This window comes from Balaenoptera physalus (genome assembly GCF_965194825.1).
Source record: "Balaenoptera physalus genome assembly, chromosome: 4".
In the NCBI taxonomy this organism is placed as follows: Eukaryota; Metazoa; Chordata; class Mammalia; order Artiodactyla; family Balaenopteridae; genus Balaenoptera; species Balaenoptera physalus.
Window position 1 is genome coordinate 56,538,478 of NC_138891.1, and position 12,144 is coordinate 56,550,621.

A 12,144-nucleotide genomic window follows, 5' to 3' on the forward strand; every position below is an offset into this window, starting at 1 on the left:
CAAGTGATACTGTGAAGATAAAATGAGAAAATATGAATAAAATCCCTGCATAGTATCTGGTTTATGCTAGTCTCAATAAGTAGAATTTTCCCTCCCTAAAACTATAGTACAGTAGTTCACTCCTGCATTTCTGTTTCATTTGAACATGGCAGGTTTTTTTTTTTTTTAAGTGACACAAAGCAGAGACATATTTAATCTTTTTCTATTTTTTCTCTTTGAAATCTTCATTTTATGAAGAAAGATCCTGTGATCCATGCCTGTCATGTTCCCTTTCATGTAATAACTTAATGTGTGATTTTCTCCACAATAATCATGTCAAAATATGAATAACTGCCATGATTCTGTATGTTGACAGATTTAAATAAAATGTTCAAATTAATATAAAGTCACTTTTCACATCTTCTGGTGAATGATGCTGCAATGAGGATAGGCTTTCAAATAATACAAGGGAAAAAGAATACAAAATTGCTTACTTTTAATTTCTGCCTTCTTCTAAGAAGAGAAAGGCATTAATCAAAGTATTAAACATAAGAAAAAACCTGAGTCAACGCCTGAATGTCTACAGTTGCATCACTGCTTAGTTACGTGCTGAAGGGAACCTTACCTTCAAGTTTATTAATAAAAAGGTATAACAGGATGAACTGGGAAGAAACTGGGATTTGGTCCTGCTTCTGCCATTAAGTGATTTTATTATTTTGAGGAAATCATTCATCTTGCTGAGCCTCAAGATGGAGTTTGTGTCAAACTAGAGGAAGTGTTAGCTTACTACAGCTCATGAGCCCTGCACACTGCCTGTTTTTGTAAATAAAGTTTTATTGGAACACGACCACCCCCATCCATTACATAACTTCTATGTTTTCCATTGCATTACAGCGGCAGAGTTAAGATGTTGCAACAGAGACCATGAGGTTTACAGAGCTTAAAATATTTAACTCCTGGCCCTTATAGAAATTTTCAATTTGATGAATTTCAATTTGATGATTTTTTTATGGTTTGTGACTTCTGTATTCTGTTTAATAAATAGCCTACCCCAGGGTCAGAAAGATATCTGTGTTTACTTCTAGAAGTCTTAGAGTTTTAGCCTTTACATTTATTTCTATAATTCATTTCAAGTCCATTTGTGTGAGTTAAGAATTGAGTTTAACTTTTTTGAATGTGGACATCCAGTTTTTCCAACAACATTTACTGAAAATACTTTGCTTTCTCATTGGATTATTTTGGCACCCTTGCTAAAAATTAATTGGCCATATATTTGTGGTCCATTTCTCAACTCTCTATTCTGTTCCACTAATCTGTATGTTTCACCATATGACAATACTACATGGCACTGGTTATTGTAGAATTAGAGAAATCCTTGAAATCAGGAAGGGTAAGTTCTACAACTTTGCTCTTTTTCAGAATTGTTTTGGCTATTAGAAGTTCTTTGAATTGTCATATAAATTTTAGAATCAGCATATCAAATTATAAAACTAAACTTGCTGGGATACCAGTGAAAATTGCACTGAGTCTATAGATTCATCAGACTGACACCTTAACAGTATTGATCCAAGAACATGATATAAATCACCATTTATTTATCTTCTTTAAATTATGTTAACAATAGTTTTGGTCTTCAGTGTACAGAAATATTTTAAATATTTTGTTACATTTTCCCCTAATATTTTTATTTTTTGGATTCTACTGCAAATGGTTTTTTGTTTGTTTCTCATTTTCAAATAGATCTTGGTCAGTCGATAGAGATACAATTTTTTTGTATACTGACCTTGTATTCTGTGACCTTGCTTTTTTGTAAATCACTTAGGATTTTCTATGTATACAATGTTATCCTTTAATAAAGGCAAATTTACTTCTTCCTTTCCAATCTGAATGTGTTTTCTTTCTTCCTCTTGCCTTATTTCACTGACCAGGACCTCTAGTACAACAGAAAATAGACATGATGAGATCAGGCAGTCTTGTTTTGTTCCTGATCATAGGAGAAAAGCATTTGGTCTTTCACCATTAAGAATGATGTCAGACCTTTATCAGGTTTTGAGAATTCTCTTCAATTGTACATTTGCCATGAGTGTTTATCAAATTGTCAAAAATTTTTTCTGCATTTATTAAGTTGATCATATGGATTTTCTTTAACATGTTATATGAAGAATTACAGTGACTGATTTTTTTAATGTATATTCAGTCACTTTCCCAAGACCACTATAATCACTGCGTTAGCTGCATTTTATAGATTTTACTATGTTTTATTTTTATTCAGTTCAAAATATTTCCAAATTTTTCCTGTTATTTTTCTCCTTTGACCACAGGTTATTTAGAAATGTATTATTTAATTTCCAAATATTTGGGGATTTGAAATATGTGTTACTGTCATTCATTTCTAATTTAATTCCATTGACATCAAAGAGCATACTTTGTATGATTCCAATTCTTTGAAATTGAGACTTGTTTTAATGGCCCATCATATAATCTATCTTACTGAACATACACATACACATTTGAAAAATATGTATTCTGTTGTGGGGTGGAGTATTCAATAAGTGTCAGGTAGGTCATGTTTATTGAAAGCATTATCCAAATCTTGTATGTCCTTACCAATTTTCATTCTTCTTCTTCTAGCAATTACTAGAAGAGAGGTGTGTTGAAACTGCCAACTGTAATTGTGGATTTGTCTTTCTTTTCCTTGAGTTCTGTAAGTTTTTGTTTCATATATTTTGACTCTCTGCCATTAAGTGAATACACATTTGGGATGTCTACATCTTATTCATGAATTGAACACCTTATTATTGTAAACTGTCCCTCTTTTCCCTGATAATATTCCTTGTTTAGAAATTTACTTTGATATTGTCATTTCAGTTTTCTTATAATTAGGATTTATATGTTATATTTTTCCTAGTCTTTTACTTTTAATCTATTATTTTTAGATTGAGTTTTTGTAGAATCCATATAGTTCAGTCTTACTTTTTTAACCAGTCTGACAATTAAAACTTTTTATTTTTTTTATAAATTTATTTATTTATTTTTGGGTGCGTTGGGTCTTTGTTGCTGAGCGCGGGCTTTCTCTAGTTGTGGTGAGCGGGGGTTATTCTTTGTTGTGGTGCGCGGGCTTCTCACTGCAGTGGCTTCTCTTGTAGCGGAGCACGGGCTCTAGGCAAGTGGGCTCAGTAGTTGTGGTGCACAGGCTTAGTTGCTCTGCAGCATGTGGGATCTTCCCGGACCAGGGATCAAACCCGTGTCCCCTGCATTGGCAGGCGGATTCTTAACCACTGCGCTACCAGGGAAGCCCCTAATTAAAGCTTTTTAATTGGATCATTTAAACCATTTACCTTTAATGTAATTACTAATATCATTGAGTCTAAACTTACTATCTTACTATTTGTTTTTGAATTTTACAATCTGTTTTTTTTATTTTTTCCATTTTTCATGTATTATTTTGCATTTAATGAGTAATTTTAGGATGCTATTTTATCCCCATTATTGTTTTGTGTTATAATTCTTTTATTTAATTTTTTTTAGTGATTAGTCTTGGATTTGCAGTACTTCATCATCTGACATCAACCACACTTCCAGTTTTATCTCCTACAATTATTGTTACACTGAAATTAAACAAGCCACTGTCTATTGCCAAACATACTCTTTACTATGTTACTAATATGCCACACACACTCACACATTTATACTTTAGCCACACCAATCTATTATATGTTTTTCAATTTTTCATTTGTTTTCAGTGGGAGGGAAAGTCTCATAGCAGCTACTCCTTCATAGGTAAAAATGGAAATTATTGCTTATTGTTTGCAATAGAGCCTTTTCATCCACCATACTTGATTGCAGTATAGCAGTTTGTTTCCACACTAGGGTTGAGAACAACTCAACTGTGTTTTCTGAGGTTTCTTTCACCTCCAAAATTTTGTAATTCTATGGTTCTATAATATTTTGCATGTGACCAAAACCATTTAAATTTCAAAGGGCATCCACATCAATCACCCCATTGATCCTCACACTAATCTGTGAAAAAAATAGATCGGGTACAATGATGCCTATTTTACAGATAAGGAGATTGATGCCAAAGAGTTAAGTGAACTTTTCCGAAATCATGCAATAAATTTAGATCCAGAATGAATACTAGATGGCAAATATTCAGATTTTTATTCTACTACTCTTTTTACAACATCAAAAATTATATTACTTTCTTCTTAACTATTTGTTTCCTTGACTACGTTCTGATTAGATTTTTACTGAAGCACTGTCTATTGTCTAAAGCTAATCAAAGCACATGAAGGAACTAGTAATAGCAAAAAAAAATACGTATAAAGAAAGTGACAAAGCAGTCAATGTGAAGGTGAGCAGTGCATATAAATATTTAATAATGCATTGCTAATAAATTTTCTTGTATATGATGATATATATCACATTCTCCACAGGTTTGTATAAATCATCTAAAGCAAACTCAGCAACAAGCAAAGCGGAAATCTATCCTCAAACTCTAGCCTTCCTCACCCCAGAAGATCTATGTCAAGGATTTCCTATTGGAATAACATGACACCCAATACAATCTACTAGAGTTTCAAACACAGAACACTGGCCTTGGTCAAGGAAAACAGAGTTTCTGGGCAGACTGCCTGGCAGCTCGCAGATAATAATTTAGTATTTGAGAATCACCCATTCAAAACACTATACTTCCTTGGCACGCACATTAACATTGTAGACAGTAAGTCTTTGAGCATACAGAACCCTCAGCTTAGCCACTATTTCAGTATCAGACCAGGAAAACTGTCACAGTTCTCACAATGGAAGGGTTGGCATAAACTTTAGTTATGTAGGGTTTGGTTAACAGATTAGTCATTGCCATTCCATTGTTATCGTCTTTTCTTGCTACGACAAGGTTACCTTCAACAACTGTAAAGATGGTGCATTCTGTCTTAACCTCAAGGATACAGTTGCTAGTTATTCAGAATTACATCAACCCTGAAGTCATGAGGGCCTGAGGAAAACAAGAAATGTTAAAGATGGGAAATCTGCTAGAGACTCCTCATTCAGCAGATGAGGAAACTGAAGCTCAGAGAAAATTTTGTGACTTGCCCAAGGTCACACAGCCAGAGAGTAGCAGAGCCAGAAGTTCAATTCAGGTCTCCAAATTATGAGGCCAGAGTTTTTTCCTGAAAATATTGTAAGACTTCTAGATTCAGTTCAAATTCCTGTCAGTTTAAAGTCAAAATTTCATTCTACTGATAAATGTGCTTAGGTATTGCAGTACTCTGAAATATCTCAGGAGATTTTACAAAATAAGTTTAAAAGTACATGTATTTCCATACAAAGAAACATAAAGGCTCTAAGAATCTTACCAAGCTTTTCTTTGTATGAAAATATAATGAGTTTATACTATTTTTGTAGAGAACCCTATACACCTTTTTGGATGTATTTCTTCTTGGCTCCTGAGCCCCTTATCTATTAAAATTCAAACCTCTATTTATCTAGGTTAGCACTTTTGTTGTTGTTATTATTATTATTGTTTTCTTTCTTTCAGTCTGATACCAGGTGGTGTAGAATCCAATTAAGTATACCTAGGAGATTTAGATTATGTGTTTGATTTTCCTGGTCACTAACATATAGCAATGAAAATCCACCACTGGAGTCTCACATATCAGAAAGATATACATAACGGAACTATAACTTAAAGTCAAAAGACTGAATTCTCTTCAATCACAAGAAAGGCATTGGGTATCATCTTGGCCTGGGTTTTTAAGAAATTCTGGGTCCTCTGAGGCAAGAATTAAAATGTTAACACTTTATTTAGGAGGCATAGGTAAATGGTGAGAGTAAAGAAAAGAAAAGAAGGAAGACAAGGGAAGATAAGACATGAAGGGATACAATATGCTATCATGCTGGCTACATTTCATAGCTAAATAAGGAGACACATGTATTTTCCCTTAGCACATGGGACTTCTCTGAAAAGGTACACGGAAGGCCTGAACAGGGATAAGTTCCATTTATTAAACACTTACTAGTAAAAGAAGTTGATATCTATATTGTCTCAAAGGAAATATAAAGGAAGTTCAGGAACTTCTAAAGTTAACAGTTCTCTCCAATATATTTCTCAATAGATTACACTATTCAATGAGTTAATGATGACATAATAGAAAGCAAACAGACCAATAAAAATCTCAAAGAAATTCTTTTTAATTATGAAAGGAAAATTATACGATTGATTTGATATTCAAAGACGATTTCAAGGAAATTAGTATTTTTTGAACTTCAGCTCAGAAAACTTCAAGACATGAAATATGTAAGGAAAAATACCACCAAGGAATTTCAAATTGAAACCCTTCTTTTTGATCTTGATTATAGTAATAAATATTCATGAGCACTGGAAAGCCTAATATTTACTGGGTTAATTTTTTTAACAAGTGGACACTTTTGGAGGAGTTTTCTTTGCACCTGCTTCCTTCTTTTAAACTACCCACCACACATACATATCTTCAAAGAAATGGGCCTTGATCTCAAACATGTTTCTATTATATGACCTCTCCCCACCACGCATCACCACTGATTGGATTAAAAAAAAAAAAAAACATAGAGCTAACACATGAGGAATTAATCTGGAGACAGATTTGAGCCAATCTCATTTTCTTCCCAAGGGAATTAGAATTGGCACACTGAGAAAATGGGTCAATTAGACTCAGATACTAGACTTCTCAGATTCAAGCATATTTGGAGCCAGGAAATCTTGTTGGGGAGGTCTGGCAAATTAAGTAAAGAAAGTCTGTTCCACTAAGAGAAGGAAGAACAAAGCAGAGATGCAGAGAGGAGTGACTATGACAGCCTGCAAGGAGTAAGAGATGGGAACAGATAACTTTCAAGCTCTGGGAAAGTACAGTAACCACACAACTTATCTTCCAACCCAGGTGTATTAGTTTCTTAGGGCTGCCAAATTACTGCAAACTCAGTGGCTTAAAACAACAGAAATGTATTTTCTCAGTTCCGGAGGTCAGAAGTCTGAAATCAGCATCATTGGGCCAAAATCATGGTAGCAGCAAGGCCACCTTCCCTCTGGAGACCCTAAGGGAGAATCAGTTTCTTGCCTCTTCCAGCTTCTGGTGGCCCCCAGCATTCCTTGGCTTGTGGCCACATGACATCCACCTCTGTGTGCCAAGGTTCCCTCTGCCTCTCTTCTAAGGAGACTCATGATTGCATGTAGGGCCCACTGAAATAATCCAGAATAGCCTCTTCATATCAAGATGCTTAATAACTTACATTTGCAAAGACGCTTTTTCCTTATAAAGTAACATTTACAGGTTCTAAAGTTAGGACCTACATGAAGTTTTAGGGAGACCACTATTACCTACCATACCAGGACTTCTTTGAGAGCAAAAGAAGGAACTAATATAATTCCTCAAGGATAAAAGACAAAATTGAGGTCTGTCCCAGGCAAACTGGATATATGTTCTACCTCAAGTCTACACACGAGCTAGAGATGAACTTCCAGCCCCTAGGCCATAATAAATCCCATTATTTTGCCTCTGTACTAATTATATTTAAATGCTCTCCCTGAAACTGCCATAGCAAGTAAATCCCAAATTTACTTCCTATCCCTGAGTTCTACAAGAGACTGCCCTTTCTGATACATCCTCTTTTATTATTATAAAACTAGTTAGAGAAAATTATGTGCTTTGCAATCAAGTGATCCCTGATTAAGACACAGGACAAAATTCTGCAGAGTCAAGGTTCATTGCCTCTCCCACTTTTCAACATATGGCTCCCTCCTTGAAGGAACCCACATTTTAAGCCTTTCCTACATAAATGTTAAATGACAGGCTTGAATGAATCTCTGTTTAATAAATGAATGAATAAATAAATAAATCCGCCAGGTTTCAGCAAACAAGTGAGGGGAAATACTGCAGTGACAAACAGATTTTCTGATGTTTCATAAAATGATACCATCCAGACATCTGCCCTCTTGCCACCCAAAGCTAAGGTTACCTTCATTGTACTACATGCAAAGTCAGTAACTTTCCCTTCAGTAACTATAACATGGTAAAAAGGAAGAAACTGTTCTGTGCCACATTGCTTATTTTCGCAATGATTCAATTATTGGGTACCAGAGACCATCACCAATAAGCATCGAAAGATGCTGGAACAAATAGCACTCTCTGGAAAAACTTGAAACACATTTGCACCAGAAAATATATAATAAACCTCAGAACAGACAGAAATCAAAATAAAGCTTTCGTCTATGTTACCACAGTTTTTAAAGCTAAAGTTCCTGAATATTTTCATTAATGACACAATTGTATAGCCACCGAATACAGCACTTGCATGGTCATTAAAAAGATTGCCTTTAATTCAAAGAGCCATTCCAATAAAGTCTTCTCATTAAGATGACTCTGCTTCTATTGGTTTGTTTCATTTTTAGGGTCATTGCATGGAAAGGAGGTACCACTTCCCTCTTCCTAACAACAGACTTTGCATTTGTTTGATATAAAGCACTGTTCATGACTCATCTTTCTGCTTTTTTCCCATTCCACCCTTTACAATAACAAAGGTTAGGACTGTTGGGTAATTAAAAATAGTTTCAAAGTACTAAATCCGTGCTACAGTTACCACTGAACCACCCAAAAGTTTTCATTATTTGAAAGCCACATTAAACTAATAAAGTCAAGAAATCTTCAAGTAAAAATAAAATAGGTGCTGGGGAGAAAAAACCTACTTCTTTTCTTGAGGCTATAATTTGACACCTATTGCTTGAGCCTACTCAATGGAGAGACTTATCTCTTGTCCTACTCTAAGAGGTAAGTCTCTCCCCATGAGGCACTAGTAAAAACTTAGAGGAAACAGGATAATCTTAGAAAAATAAAATAAAATTGATTGGGTTATCAAATCTCCATAAGAGGAGAACACGTGGTTCTAAAGTACCAATGGCTCCTCAGTATTTAAAACATAATAAGGACTCAATGAGTAGTTGACAAATTAATGAAAGTTAAGTAATACACCATGTACAATGTCACATGACAATTGCCTTTAGAATGACTTAGAAATGCTTATGAGAGATGAACGGGGGGAAAACTTAAGTTGGGTTGGGGAGGTTCGGACAGGTGACAGAGGGGTCAAAATTGGATTCTAAATGGCAGGTGGAATTTGTATAGTGATACAGAAGAACGAGGAGAAATACACAAGTTGCAGTCAGTAAGTTAAGGAGAGGCTAGTTGTGCTAAAGCCAGGGATGGAATATAAAATTAATGGATGCTAACAGTGGAAACCCCAGTTGGAGAGAGAGCACACAGTCTTTCCAAGTACACATAAAAGTTAGGACTTTATTCTGTAACAATAAAACTATCAGCCAGGCTAGAACTAAGAAGACCTGGGTTCAAGTCCCTATTTATTCACCAACTAGATATAGAACTTGAACCACTTCATTCAAACATGCTTTCCATACCTGCATTAAGTTGGACTAGAAATCAGCCTAGGGCATTGTTTCCCAGTCTTGTTGACTATGAAAAAACACTTTTTAGAGTAAAAAATAAAATTAACTACTTGAATGGTTATCATTGTACTTTTCAACAACCTTTGAAAAATAATAAAAAGCTGTTATGAATTTAACAATGCTTGTAACTTATTTCTACTTTAGTGTCCAAAATAGCATCCATACAATCATTTTTAAAAACAACTCTAATAAGTATAAGGCTTATCACATTATGTTTTTAATTGGCAATTCCCTGATTACTAATGAGACTGGGCATCCTTCCGTGCATTTATAGGTCTTTTTAAGCTTTCTGTAAAATGCCTGCTAAGGTCTTTTGCCCATTTGTCTATGACTGACTTGAAGGATACTTTGTGTATTCTGCATACAAAATCCTTTCCAATTTTTTCCTTTGCAAATGTTTTTTTCTCAGTTTTTGGATTTCTACTTTATAGTGTTTTTACAATGAAGAAAAATACTTGATTTTAATGGAGTTAAATTTACCATTCATTTCTTTAATGGTGTGTACTTTTTGTTTCCTTAAGTAATCTTTCATATCCCAGGATCATAAAGGAATCCTACATTTTCTACTTAAATATAAAAGGTAAATTTTAAAATCTTAAGTCTATCTGGTATGTGTTAGTTGTAGTATGAAACGTATATATAAGTTGATTCTTTCACATGAATAATTATCCTAGTTTTAGAATATTCCATCTTTCCCTCAACGATTAGCACAGTGACCCATGTCTTTTTTTTTTTAACAAGTTTCCCTATTTGCATGGATGTATTTCAGCATTCTTTATTCTTTTCTATTGGTCTAGTTATTTATTTATTTATTTTGACATCTTTACTGGACTGTAATTGCTTTACAATGGTGGGTTAGTTTCCGCTTTATAAGAAAGTGAATCAGCTATACATATACATATATCCCCATATCCCCTCCCTCTTGCGTCTCCCTCCCACCATCCGTATCCCACCCCTCTGGGTGGTCACAAAGCACCGAGCTGATCTCCCTGTGCTATGCGGCTGCTTCCCATTAGCTATCTATTTTACATTTGGTAGTGTATATATGTCCATGCACTCTCTCACTTCGTCCCAGCTTACCCTTCCCCCTCCTCATATCCTCAGGTACATCCTCTACGTTTGCGTCTTTACTCCTATCCTGCTCCTAAGTTCTTCAGAACTAATTTTTTTTTTTTTTTGGATTCCATATATATATGTTAACATACAGTATTTGTTCTTCTCTTTCGGACTTACTTCACTCTGTATGACAGACTCTAGGTCCATCCACTTCACTACAAAAAACTCAATTTCGTTTCTTTTTATGGCTGAGTAATATTCCATTGTATATACGTGCCACATCTTCTTTATCCATTCATCTGTCGATGGACACTTAGGTTGCTTCCATGTCCTGGCTGTTGTAAATAGTGCTGCAATGAACACTGTGGTACATGACTCTTTTTGAATTATGGTTTTCTCACGGTATATGCCTAGTAATGAGACTGCTGGGTCGTATGGTACTTCTATTTTAATTTTTTTAAGGAACCTCCATACTGTTCTCCATAGTGGCTGTATCAATTTACATTCCCACCAACAGTGCAAGAGGGTTCCCTTTTCTCCACACCCACTCAAGCACTTATTGTTTGTAGATTTTTTGATGATGGCCATTCTGACTGGTGTGAGGTGACACCTCATTGTATTCTTGATTTGCATTTCTCTAATGATTAGTGCTGTTGAGCATCCTTTCATGTGTTTGTTGGCAATCTGTATATCTTCTTTGGATAAATGTCTATTTAGGTCTTCTGCCCATTTTTTACTTGGGTTTTTTGTTTTTCAGATATTGAGCTGCATGAGATGCTTGTAAATTTTGGAGATTAATCTTTTGTCACTTGCTTCAATTGCAAATATTTTCTCCCATTCTGAGACTTGTCTTTTTGTCATGTGTATGGGTATGGTTTCCATTGCTGTGCAAAAGCATTTAAGTTTCATTAGGTCCCATTTGTTTACTTTTGTTTTTATTTCCATTTCCCCAGGAGGTGGGTCAAAAAGGATCTTGCTGTGATGTATGTCAATAGAGTGTTCTGCCTATGTGTTCCTCTAAGAGTTTTATACTGCCTGGCCTTAAATTTAGGTCCTTAATCCATTTTGAGTTTATTTTTGTTTATGGTGTTACGGAGCGCTCTAATTTCATTCTTTTACATGTAGCTGCCCAGTCTTCCCAGCACCACTTATTGAAGGGGCTGTCTTTTCTCCATTGTATATTCTTGCCTCCTTTATCAAAAATAAGGTAACCAAAAATAAATAAATAAATAAGGTAACCATATGTGCATGAGTATATCTCTGAGCTTCCTATCCTGTTCCATTGATCTATGTTTCTATTTTTGTGCCAGTACCATACTGTCTTGATTACTGTAGTTTTGTAGTATAGTCTAAAATCCAGGAGCCTGATTCCTCCAGCTCCGTTTTTCTTTCTCAAGATTGCTTTGACTATTCGGGGTCTTTTGTGTTTCCATACAAATTGTGAAATTTTTTGTTCTAGTTCTGTGAAAAATGCCAGTGGTAATTTGATAGGGATTGCACTGAATCTGTAGATTGCTTCGAGCAGTAGAGTCATTTTCACAATGTTGATTCTTCCAATACAAGAACATGGTATATCTCTCCATCTGTTTGTATCATCTTTAATTTCTTTCATCAGT